The sequence below is a fragment of the Durio zibethinus genome, chromosome 1 (assembly GCF_047325235.1).
Source record: "Durio zibethinus cultivar Kanyao isolate XHJ-2024 chromosome 1, ASM4732523v1, whole genome shotgun sequence".
In the NCBI taxonomy this organism is placed as follows: domain Eukaryota; kingdom Viridiplantae; phylum Streptophyta; class Magnoliopsida; order Malvales; family Malvaceae; genus Durio; species Durio zibethinus.
In genome coordinates, this window is record NC_143162.1 from 7,383,035 (window position 1) to 7,394,402 (window position 11,368).

An 11,368-nucleotide genomic window follows, 5' to 3' on the forward strand; every position below is an offset into this window, starting at 1 on the left:
TGATTAGTATATTGTACTAGGAGTGCAAAGAATTCATTAGTAATCATTGTGATTAAATTTGCGATTAAAATTCTTATTGGAGATAAAATATGAGTTTACTTAGAGTAATGTTAGAGAATATCACTTTTTATGCTATAAGACACGTGATTTTTGGTATGGAAGCTAGTTGCAACTATTGAAAGACTTTGTTAAAGAACTAGATTATGAATGAGTAATTTGAGTTATGAGATTATGTTTTGCTAAGAACTATCTATAGTTATAAGTGTAGAAAGGATTATTCTTATTGTCGTAATTGTGACTGATTATCAATGATAGCTTTGTGTAATTGGTAATATTGATTATAGTTTCAATTTTGAAGAAATTTTAGAAAAATCTACAATATCAAGTTACACACTTGATGGGTTTATAAATGTTCTCTTGATATGAGTTATATTTTTAAAATTATTTTGATGCAATTTTTAATAAAAGAATTTCTCATGGTATGAAAATTTTTTACTTTGACTTGGAGCTAATAATAATATACTTGTTTGAAGAAAATTTAGGATATCATGATATTTGTGCACTTCGTGATTAGTGAAATTGTTATAAGATATTTGATTCTTGAAATTGGAGTTGCTTTGATACTTAAAGATTATCATTGAATTTGTGTAGTGTAAAACTTATTGATTTGGTTTATTACGTTGGTTGATCCTTATCATAATTTACGATAGTTAAGTCGATAAGAAATATTTTGATAGTTGGTAAGAAAAAAAAAAAAGAAAAACAAGTGCATGTGATACTCGAGTAACTAAAGGATTTATTGAGATCATAAATCAATTTAAGTTTATGTTTGATTACAAGTGTTTTAAATTAATGAAAATTATATTCATAGAGGTGTTTGGATTTGTGATTATACTGATGGAAACCAACGACATGAAAGTAAATCTTGTGGGATTTAAGGTTATTTTTGAATGAAATATCAGAGTGTACAGTGCGTATGAGTTGGTATAATTATGAATTTTAGATTATTGATAATTTAGAATTCATTACTTGTTACTAAATAAAGATAGAATGGAGCATAAATGATTAGTGTAGAGATTATGAATTTTGATATTTAAGACTTTTGAAAACTTTATGAAGTATGGAGTGCTATTATTGTGTCAAATCTAATTTTAGATATTTTTGGAGGTTACACTGCTTAAAAATAAAAGGAGAAAGAAATTTTAGAACCCATAGCCTTACTACAAAGATATGTGGTGGTTGTCACAACCTAGTCCTTTGTTAAGGGTGTGACAACTTTAGATATATATTTTAGAGGATTTTACAAAATTGGAAATTCACTCGATTATCCATTGAAAGTATGTTTATTTGGCTAACTTTTGAGTTCAACCTATTTTGATGTAAATAATTAAGTACTTTGTAAGAATGATAAATGGCAAAAAATTTAAGTAAAGTTGAGACAAGTAAACAAGATGAATTTGTATTCATGATGATGGGGCTTTGAAGAAATAAGATAGATTGTTTGTTCATGATAACAATGAGGTAAAGGAAATCTTGGACAAAACCCATAACATTAGATAGTTTATACACCAAAGTGATGCAAAGATGTACATGATTTAAAAACAAATTTTCAGTGGAATAACATGAATCAAAAGGTTGCACAATTTCTTGCACAATGTTGGATTTGCCAATAGGTTAAAATCGAACATTTTAGATCTATTTGGAAATTACAATTCTTTTATTCCTAAATGGAAGTGAGAGCATACTGTTATGAATTATATATTGGGGTTATCAATGAGTTCAAGAGGAAATGATCCTATATAGGTGATTGTTGATATAAATTGACTAACTCTACCTTTTATGCATCCAAGTTGAAATTTTATAAGAGTAGCAGATAAGATTATATGTCAAGGAAATAGTGTGATTACATGGTATTCTAATTATAATAGTATCACATAGAGACAATTGACGTGTCCAATTTTAAAGAGGTGTGTACAAAGCTTTGGAAAACTTATATGAAAAAAAAAATTGTGGCATGTTTGTCATGTTTGACATTGTTAGAGAAAATCATATTGAAGTTTATTTGCTCTATCATCATTAAAAATTAAGATACATGTATTTTATATATTCTTTCATGTAGAACTTTAGAGAGTTTATACTTTTGATAAGTGCACCTTACTTTAGACATGAATTGAGATCAAAGATTGGAGAGCTTATAATACAAGACTTGGATTGAGAGGTACTTTGACTTGATTATTAGGTAAATGATTTTAAGGAATTTTAGGGATACTTATTTGACTATACTATATGGATTTTTTGAGAAGTATATGATATTAGTCAAAGAATGTGTTCGATTTTTTGTTCATAAGATTTTGAATTTGGAAGACCAAATTTTTTAAGGTGGGAAGGATGCAATACCCCTCCCAAAATTTTTGTTATATTATTTTCTATATTATAAAAACATTATTTTATTTTATTTTACCTTGCATATTTTAATTTTGGTATGCTGTTAGATGAATTTGTGAAAGGGACTAAATTGTAAAGATAAATTTTGAATGATTTTGGCAACTAGGATTACTTTGAACAAAAAAACACTTTGAGGGGTCATAATGTAATTTATCAAATTTATCCATATTACAATACATTCTTTTCTCTCTAAATCGAAAAAAAAAAAAAAAAACTGTTTCAAAAATAGAAGAACAACAGTCGATGGAGGCTGTCATCTTGAGATTCTAAGGTTCCATGTCAAGATTTAAGGTAAGATTAAACTTCGTTTTTATGAAATTCTTTATGTTTTGTTAGTTTTTTCATAACCCAAATTTGGGTTTCAAACACTTCAACTTTTTGGTGATTTTTTGTGATTTTCTGGCGGCATATTTGGTACCTATAGAGAACTCTTTTCAAAGACCTTTTTAATAGTTTTTATTGCATCTAATTAATTTGATTGATTATTTTACGAGTTATTAAATTTTGAAGTTGAAAATAAAATGGGTATTTGACAGGGTTGACGATTCCAATTTAGGTCACTGTAAATTCACTTTTTAGAAGTTATTTAGGTTGAAACTAGGGTGTTAATTAAAGCAAAACGTGTCATCTTTAACGTGGTGGTAATGGTTCATTTAGGTCTTTGAGAATGAAGAATTGAGACTCGAAAAATCAATTTCATGAAACTAAAAACCAAAAAAAATCTGAGTATGTAGTGACTGGTTTCAAATTTTTCTCTAAAACTCTTGATTTTGGTACCTTTTTGACTAAAACAAAATTCTACATTATATTATTACATGCATACTTGAAAATTATATTTTGATCCATCACTAAAGTCAATTGAAGTTAGGGGATAATTTATCTCAAAGTCAGCTCCAAGGATTATAAAATTACGAAATATCAAAATTTGAGAAAAATTCATTTTAATTCTTTTTTGAAAGTTATTTTTATCAACTTTGATTCATTTCCATTAGAAATAGCATGAATTTCAGCTACATGATTTTAATCAAATTTTATTTGCTATAAAACTATTTTTGTTAAATTATTTTTATGTTCGTAACCTAAAGGGACCCCATTTAAATAAATTCAAAGTTTGAATTAAGTCCTTTAAATAAAGACAAAGCTAATGATTTTTCTTATTTTTCAATTTTAATTTTTTTATTTTCTCTATTTTTGGATATTTTTCATATTATTAGAAAATATAATTTTAATAAAGAAATATATATATATATATATATTCAAATAATTTCAGTTTGTAAAGGAGGTTGTCATACGCCTTAGATACCTTAGAATGGCCATTGAGAAGTTGTATTTTGTTAAGTTATTATTTTTGTTAAATTCTAATTTTGAAATACTTCTTAAATTATTAGGCTATTAAGAGATTTGAGTGAATTGCTTGTTATAAGTATCGATTTTGCAATCAAGTAAATGATTTGATATCTCTTCGGTTTTTCATTCCCTGGAAATAAGCTATTGTATGTTTAGGATTTAGGATATATATATATATATATATATATAACTTATAATATTTTGTCCTTTTGATTTGTAAATCGAGTTAAGTCTGTAAAAGTATATATAATTTCTTTGTTATGAGTTTGAAATATTGATATTGTTTTAATCTTCGAATATGATTTCGTAATAACATATTTATATATTCATCGATCGTCGGAATATGAAATTTTGCTTCGAATGATTATGAAATTAACTTGGTATGATTATGTTTTGAGAAAGTATATAAATATTAAATTTATATATATTGGGTAATCTGAAAATATGTACTTTGTAATCTAGAATTCAGTTTTGAACCATGCCACCGGTTGAGAATAGTGATTTTTTGTCTACCATACCACTGGTGATATATTTTTATCTTATTTCATTAAAGAGGTTATTATGGTTTTGTTATGTATCATTGTACTTACAGATTAATTATGATTATCAGTGCAACAATCTAATTGGTTTTTATATACTTTGTCCCATTACACTAAAAGGATAATTCTAATTTTGACCTATATCATGAGGTTAAATGTGGTCGTAGTATGTTACAAGAGATTAATAAAATTTATAATTTTGTGATATTTTATTCTACTTTGTAATTTGAGAATATGATTCGTAAGAATATGATTCGTGGAAATATGTTTGCAAATACAAGATTACCCAAAATATTTTCGAATCATATAGTTATTGTTTTGGCCTAAATGTTTTGTGGCATGCTTAGTCCAATTAAGCGAATGTCGATTACTTGTTGAGTCTTTTACTCATTTTAAAAATTTTTTTTACTTTCAAATTTTGATATCTATATCTTTGGGACTTAGTTGTGACAAGAGATTATGTTACCAGACTTCATCTATCCTTGTTATCATATAGCTTGTAATGTGAGTAATTTGATATAATAAACTTAGAATATTATTATATTTTTTGATCAAGTGTAATACGTGAATTTTAGAAACTTGGGTTTGTAAATTGTAATTTTTTTAAGACACTTTGGAGTTGATTTTGAATTATTATGGTATTTTGGAGTTTGATTAATATGATATTTGTTGTTTTGCATGATTGTGGGATTCTTCTCATTAGTATGTGGCGTTTTTACATCATAAATCTTCAAGTTTAGGACATAACAAATAATTTATCCATTAATATAAAATTTTATTTTAATTCATTGTTGTTGATAATAGCATTTCATCCAAAAATAAAATTTTTCCTTCAATATTTAAAAACTTAAATTCTCACTTTTGACTTTTAAAATCCACTAAAAAATTATCATTAAATCTTAATAACATGAAGTAAACAAAACCTAAAAATTTATTCTAATAGATCATGAAAATTAATGAGAGATTTTATAAAATTTTTAGGTTTTTCCCTCATAAACTTCAACTTCAAATTATAGTAATCAACAAATATTTTTCTTAAATAAAAAAAAAAGTTTGTACCCACATTTAGGATATTAACTTGATTGTAGTTTGTGTTTTTGGATCTCCAACTTGTTTTTCCAAGCTCCTTAACCTTAAGGAAAATAAGAAAGAAAAACTCTTATTTTCTTTTTTGTTTTACTTAAACAAAGATGGTTAGGTTTTCTTTCATATAATATTTTAGTCATTTTCTTTTAGTAATTAATCTTTTAAATAAACTAATGAGTTTTGATAATAATTGTAGACACCCAATTTGATCCAGGCCCAGATTAATTGAGCCCGGTCCAAATGGGTAAGTCCAATTTGACTTTTATTTTGTATTTTATATTATTTTTATTTTTATTTTTTTTCTTTTGTATTTTATGTATTTATTATTTATTTATTTATTATTACTATGTATTAATATATGTATATATTTATTTTTTTCTGTTAATATATATATATATGTTTTATTTATCTAGTTATATATTTATTATTATATTATAATTTATTTATTATTATTATTTTTTATTTATCTTGTAATATTTTTGATTTATCTTATTTTTTTTAATTATCTGTTATTTTTTTTTTATTTTTTATTCATTTATCTTATTTTTTTTCTTTTTTTTTTGGGTTGAGATTGAAGGCTGAAGAATCCTACCGTGAATAGGGATTTAATTAGAATTTAGATTGGATTCAAAGATTGAATCCCCATCTAAAAAGGAATAGGGATTGATCAGAAATTTTTCTGATCAATCCCTATAAATAGGTACAGAACACAAAAGCAAAACACACATAAAAACAGTGGAAAAAAAGCTACTGATTGAGAGAAAATGGCGTATAGAAGATTTTTGAAAGTTAAGAAAAGGTTTAGAAGTGTTAGAACAGCTGTAGGAATCGAAAAAATTTTTTAGAGATTTTTGGTGAAATTTTTTTCTGGAAATTTTTGAAAAATTTCCAAATTCCGGTGATTTTTTTGGCGAAGGTTGAATTTTTCGACGACAATTCTGATCAAGTTTGAAGTTTTCGGCCAGCTACCCAGTTTTCGGTGAAGATTCTCAAAAATCGATCAACTTTTCGGTGAACTTCTGACGAAAAATCTAGATTTCAGTGAAAAATTCCAGAATTCGATGAATATTCAACTGGAGTTTTTTGGCCATTTTAGAGAGAAGCGAGAGAAAAAGAAAGGAAGAGAGAGAGATGGGAGAAGGTTTCTGTCGAAAAACAAAGGAAACAGCCTTATATACCCTCTCAAAACGACGTTGTTTTTGCGTTAAATAACATAAAGGATTCGCATATTTTGTCAAGATCCGACCTGACCCGAGTGTCGACTCACTTTTTGACCCGTGCGTGTTCTGTCTCTCCAAGCCGTTAGTCGAGTCGAGCCGACGTCTCAAGCCGCTTCTCTGAGCTGTTTTTCTTCCTTGAGCCGAGTCGAGCCGAGCCCTTCTTTGAGTCGCTTCAGTTTTTTTTAATTAATTAATTAATTTTTTTATTATTAGATTAGGTTTATTTAATGTTCTTTTATCTTTATTTTATTTTTATTTTTGTTTTACTTTTTTTTTATTTTCACTTTTATTTTGTTTTATTATTTTATTTTCTTTAAATAAAATCCAAAAAATATTTTTGAGAAAAAGTTGAAAGTATCAATTTTTTTAAAAATAAAGTTTCAAAAAAAGGTTTTATTTTTAGGAAAAATTGAAAGTATTAATTTTTTTCAAAAATCAAAGTTTTCAAAAAATATTTTTGGGGAAAAGTTGAAAGTATCAATTTTTCTTAAAAATAAATTTAAAAAAAAAGGGTTTTTGAGGAATAGTTGAAAGTATCAATTTTTTTCGAAAATCAAAGTTTTCAAAAAATATTTTCTAGAAAAGTTGAAAGTATCAATTTTTCTAAAAAAATAAATTTTCAAAAAAGATTTTTGAGGAAAAGTTGAAAGTATCAATTTTTCTCGAAAATAAAAGAACAATCATTTTTTTTCTTTTTTTTATTTTTTTTGTTTATGTTAAATAATCTGACGATGGATCCTCTGCAAGTGAAACAGTAATTTTCTTGCATACTTTTGAAGTGAGGGGATTTTCTCAATTTTCTGTTAAAAGTATTAGAGTCAATGGAGAATGATTTCCAATAGTTAATTACTTGGTAAAATTTTAAGGCTCATTGGATAACACAAATTTAAGCTGATACCATCTTTTGATGGGCATTGTGAGGGTGCTATAACCTTCATCACACGTAACCGAACTCTCAAACTCTGTTTTGGTTAGTAGATCCGAACTTATTCTTTTAAGGATCCTTAAACTTAGGTGTTCCCCGAAAGGATAGATTCCTTAGGTGGTCAATCGTATCTAGATAAAAAAGATTGATGGCGACTCTCTAAAAGTCAATATCTAGCGATAGATCTCTGGATCTAGACGTTATGACAGCTTGGCGACTCCATTAGGGATTTTGAGAGTCAGGCTAGCAAATAATTTGTGTTATTCAAAAGCCTAATAAAATTGAACCTTTTTGTATATATGTGTTATTATTCATTCATGTTTATTTATCTTGTTAATTATGTCATTCATATGCATGTGCATAACATGAGCTCTACACCCGAGCTCCGTCCCTCTAGGAGAAAGTAAAGTACCTATTGCTTTCGTGAGGTCTAATGCCTCAATGGCTAGCGAAATACTCTCACTCAAATTGAACCTTTTTCTCTTGTAGCCTGTAATGGGTGAGGATTAGGGTGCCTTACTAGTCTGTGATGGACAAGGATGTAAGGAGCAATTTGAGGACCTTTAGACTTTGACCTTAAAATCGCATATAGTGAACCTTAAGAGCACCTAACCTATAGATAGAGTCATCACTCTTCCCTTTTAGAATTGACCAAAAGCATAGGATTCATCCCTTTTACTCTGTGTGATGTTTAAATTTACTTAGTTATTTATTTTTTTTTGGGTATACTAACCTTTTTCTTATTCTTTTGCATTGGTTCATACGCATATCATAAAGTTGCATAAAGAACATTTGCTTGAAAAACGGTCTTCAACAAATTTTTTCATGGACTTCACTAAACGACTAGTTTGTTCTTCATCCATACTAGCACCTTGTGGGACACTCAACAAAGTACTTCATCGAAGAAGCCAAGGCCTGGTATGAACAGATCAAACAATTTTATGGCTATAATTCTAGAATAATAAACTCAATGTAGATAAAAATTTTTTTTTGGAATAAATGAAATCTTTTAGTTGAATATCATTTTTAAGGCAAATGTTCTTTGCATACATGCATTTTTCATTCATTGCATTTTCATTCATTACACTTAACAAAGTAACCATGTGATAGTCATGCAAATTTACTAATTCTAACATATGGTACTCAAGGGTCCAAGATAGCTCCATTTAGCGAGAACCCTGCACATCGATACAACACAAGATCCAAAGCAAGACAAATAGAGCAACAAAATTCTCATAGATTTGAAAAGATAAAAAAAGCACAAGAGAAGATTGAAAGTGAGCTGAGTAAGATTCTGGATGCTCTTAATAACATGAATAAAAGAAAAAGAGTTGAAGAAAATGCAAGCCAACAAGTTCTCCTGTTGCAAGAAGTGGCTGACCCTTTATATCCTTCAGGTTTTGGCCCACTTCAAGCCCAGTCTGCTCAAAAGGTCCCACCACAACACTTTGCATATCCAACATATCCTGGAATGCCATCAGCTTCCAACCTAGGGTAGTATAATAGCTATGTAAATCCTGTCTTCACTGAAAAGGTAGCAGAACCAATTCATAATCTAGATGATTTAAAAGAGAAGAAGAAAGAAAAGATAAGAGTGAAAGTTCAGGAAAGCTTCAAGATTAGTATGCTAGAGCAAAGATTATGGGTTGTGGAAGGATTTTGCTTTTATGGGTCAATTGATGCTGCTGGCTCTGCCTAGTCCCTGATGTGATTATTCCTCATAAATTCAAACTACCAAAATTTAAAAAATATGATGATACAAAGTGCCTCAAAACTCACATCACAATGTATTACCGGAAGATGGCAGCTCATGCTCATGATGAAAAACTCTTAATGCATGTCTTTCAGGATAGCCTTACAGGTTATGCTGTCAGGTGGTATGTTCAGCTGGACAGAACTCGCATTCGCTCTTGGAGCGATATGGCACATGACTTCATCGGTCAATATCGACATATTATCGATTTGGCTCTTGATCGTTTGTCTTTACAGAATCTGGAAAAAAGGTAAATGAATCTTTTAAAGAGTATGCCCAGAGGTGGAGGGATGTTGTTTCTCAGGTACAACCTCCTCTGATCGAGAAAGAGACTACAGTGCTATTTGTTAGCACTTTAAAACCTTCTTATTATGAAAAAATGATAAAGAATGCAAAAAAAACTTTACTGATATGATAATTTCAGGAGAAATTATTGAGAGTACCATCAAGAATAACAAGCTAAAAGGAAATGAAGCATCTAGCAAGAGAGTCTCGAAGAAGAAAGAAACTGAAGCTCAGGCTGTGAGCTTTGGTAGACAGCAATTTGAAGGCTATCCACCCTACTCACCACTAGAATATCTGCCATATTATCCTACTGTAAATAACACTTCCTTTCACCCATATCAACTATTTACACAATCACCATACCCCCAAACATGTCAAACCCCTCATAGGCTTCAAAATACCATGTACAGTCCTAACACTCAGCCTACCTTAAAACCTCAAAATCATCCAACTAACCCCATTGGTGGTTCGCGGGAGCAACGAACTACTCGTGAGAAACCTGTTTTTGACCCAATTCTAATGACTTATATGGAATTATATAAAGAGCTCTACAATAGCCATTTAATTACTCCAAGTAAATTGGAACCCCTCAAGCCATCTTACCCCAAATGGTATGATCTCACAGCCCACTGTGACTATCATTATGGGATTGCTGGTCACTCCACCAAAAATTGCACCACCTTGAAACACAAAGTGCAACGATTGATCAAGGATGGGATGATTTGCTTTGATATCGGAGGGGTGACTGCACCGAATGTTAGTGGCAATCTTTTGTTGAATCATAATGTGAATGCTATAGGTGAAGAACATGAGCGCCATGTGAAGAAAGAAGTGGCAGATATTAAGACACCTCTCAACCAACTGTTCAATATTTTACGGAGAGCAGACATGATACAACTAGTAAGTCCACATAGCTATCATGGAGCATATATAGTTGGTACTAGTTGTAAGTATCATAATGGGGCAATAAGCCATTCCATTGAAACCTGTGAGTAGTTTCACCAAGAGGTACAAAAACTCTTAGATTCACATCAGATGGATGTCTACGAAGAAAGATAAGACTTAAAGAATATTGAGGTGTACATAACTGATAGGCCTGTGAAGCTGTTTCCAAAACCAGTGACAATTCAGTGTGGGAACAAACCGAAGTCAATCATAGACAAACTCTTCCCCAGGCTGATAACTTTTAAAGTTCTGACTCTTTTTTCGTACAAGGATGATAAAGATGTGCCCTAGAGATATGGATGTGACACTGTAGTTCAGGGGCAAGAAGAAAATGTCTCCAAAGTCGACGTTTCCAATATAACTGGTGTAGGAGGCATTACTCAAAGTGGGAGGTGTTACACTTCAGAAATGTTAGAGAAGGCTAGAAGGGAGAAAGCTAAAGAAAGAGAAAGATGAAATAATCCTGAGATAAAACCTGAAGAAGATCATCCGAAGCCAGTATCAGAAAGAGAGGTTTGTGAATTTCTGAAGCTAGTAAAACATAGTGAATATTTAGTTATAGAACAGTTGAATAAAATGTCAGCTCGAATCTCATTGTTATCACTACTACTGAACTCAGAGCCACACCAAAACATCCTGCTGAAAGTATTGAATCAAGCATACGTGGCACATAACGTATCTGTTGAGTATGTGAACCATCTTACTGGAAATCTAGTCATGCCAAATCATATTTCATTCAGCGATGATGAGATTCCTTTGAAGGAAAAAAGAAATGCCAAGGCTCTACATATCACAGTCAAGTGCAAGAGCCATATCATAGCTA